The following is a 2568-nucleotide window of genomic DNA, read 5'->3' on the forward strand; positions in this document are numbered from 1 at the left end:
CAGGGTGGGCGAGGGGAGCAGTTTGCACTGGAACATGTATGCGTCATGGTTAGAAGCTAAATGCAGGCGCGTGGACCGCGATCGTCCGTGTGCTGCTGTGTCCTGCTGCTGGGACCGACCTCCGCCCTGAGCCCACGCACACCCCTGGGGCTGGGCTGGAGGGTCACGGTGGTTTCCCATGGTGATGGTCTCTTATGTCTGAATGTTGACCTATAATAAAGATAACTTGTAAAAAATAAATGTTTTCACTGCAGGCTGGGTGTGTGTTTTATTTAACGATTCCTGCATGATCCTGCTTTAGGGGAGTCTTGCACTCTGGGGGCAGCTGACCTCGGCGGCCCTCCTGAGTCCTGGGGGCTGGGACCTCACTACCACCTGCCTGGTCTGAGTGTGCACAGACTCCCCTCCATTTTCTAACTACCACGACTGGGGTGAAGGAAGGAATGTTTGAGCTGGGAGAGCCACACGCCAAGGGCAGCTTGGACTGTGGGTCCTGGAGCCCTCCTGGGACACGGCCAGCAAGCCAGTGGCCAACAACCACTGGTCCCGCTGTCCCCTCCTATCCACCCAGCTGACCGTCCTACCACCTCAGCCTCTGGGAACCATCCCTACCGCCCTCAGACAGCGGCCCCTCCATCCTGCTGCTCAGGAGCAGCTGTCTGGCCGGGTGAGCGGGGCTGCAGCTCTCCAGGAGAGCAGGCCAGTCCTGGGCCTGTCCTCAGCTGGCAGCACAAAGTCAGGAAGGGGCTACCGCAGAGGGCACCTGGCCAGCTCCTCTGCCCCTTGGGCAGCCCGCCCACGTCCAGCTCCTGTCCCTCTGCCTGCTCCACCCAGGGCATCAGCGTGCAGTATGCTCGGGTCCTCACGCCTGGACACCGCTGCCCCGTCTTCCTGGGTTGTCTTCAAGCTGCTGGTGACCCGGCCCTGCCCTCTGGCATCTCCCAGGCAGGGTCCGTCGTCCTACCTGGCCCCCAGGGAGTTCTGAGATTTCCCTCCCCCCCATCACCTGGACGGCAGGGAGAGGGGAGCAGGGGACAGCCTGAGCACCACCACGGCCCCCTGACGTGGTGCCTTTGTGCCTGTCTCCCACCCGAGACAAGCATCCACTCCTGGGCTCTTGCAGGAGGCGGCATCTCTGCCTCAGGGCGTGTACGTCCACCATGTGTGCCCTTCTGTACACATCGGGGTGCTCAGGCCCTGCGGACCCTGGCGTTCGGTGGGAGAGGCCACCCTAACCCAGGAGGCCCAGGGGTCTGGCTACCTGGCACTGCAGGGCTGTAGCGAGCAGGTACCTCCAGAAACACCAGGCCTGGCTGCCGGCGCCGCCTCCCACGCCCCGGGGGCGCTGGTCCCTTGCGCTTGTGCCCCCCTCAGGTGGGGTGCTGGGTTTTCCTTCTGTGTCCTTGCCCTTAGCGAAGGGCCTGGTGGAAATGATTTGAAAAAATCTAAACAGCCTAAAAATACTAAGAATTGTGTAACAAACACCTTGAAACTCTATTCGTACATAACAAATATGGAGTAGTTCAGATTTCCCACAAAAGAAAACATGACAGTGAAGACCCACTTGTACGTCTCTCCCAGGCCCAGAGGTGGCCCACTAGGCACTCCAGCTCACTTCTGTTTGTGGTTTTAAACCCTGCCTACCAGTCTCAGCGTCCATAAATAACACGTACCACTGATTTCTAAGATTTCATAAGTTGTACAGCACTAAATCACTGTGAGTGTCCGTTTAGCGCAGGGTTTTTTTTTCTCAATTCAGGTGGCTACATCTAGGTCTAGTTAATTTCTGTACAGCACATATCATATGAATTAAACACAAGTGGTTGGTGGTCTTGTTCACTGAGGATACAGGTGGGTTTTAGTTCCTGGCTGGTGAAGCAGAGCTGCACTGCCCTCACCGGGGACCATCGCTGGGCAGGCGTCTGGAAGCCCGCCCTTGACTGGTGGCCCCAAATGCCCTGCACATCCACAGAGAGGAAGGCCCCCTTCCCATCTCCCTGCCAGCCTTGTCGTCCTCACACGTTTTTCCTCATTTTCAGTATTTTCTATCTGGGATACTTAGAAATAGGACGTGATAACGTGACACCACCCCTTAATGATGCGCATTCAGGGTGGTGGGCAGCGGGACCTCAGCCCCTACTGGCCCTGGTTTAGGGGGACCGAGGGCCGCGGGCGTGGCTGAATGGCACCTCGGAAAGACTCCGAAGTCCCCCCGAGGCCCCTTGCCCTCCCGTGCCCAGTTCCAGGACCCTGGCTGAAGCTCCTGGCTGAAGTTGGGGTCGTCGGGGTCGCAGCGTGCGGGCAGGGTCCTAGGCGGACCTCCCGCCCCCCTTCCCCGCCCCACTCGCAGCACCACAAGGCAGCCCCGCCCGTGGGCGCGCGGGGCGTGGCCACGAGGAGGGGCGGGGGTCCGGGCGCGCCTGGCGTCACCCGCCCGAGGGGAGAAGCGTCTCCCAGGTCGGGCTCCGGGCCCCGAGGACGCCGTGTGGCCCGTCCCGGTGGGAGGAACCTATCGCTGTGGGGCGGCCCCTGCCCCTGGCGCGCCGGGCTGCCCACCCGCTCCAAGTC

The sequence above is a fragment of the Leucopleurus acutus genome (assembly GCF_964270905.1).
Source record: "Leucopleurus acutus genome assembly, chromosome: 16".
Lineage (NCBI taxonomy): Eukaryota > Metazoa > Chordata > Mammalia > Artiodactyla > Delphinidae > Leucopleurus > Leucopleurus acutus.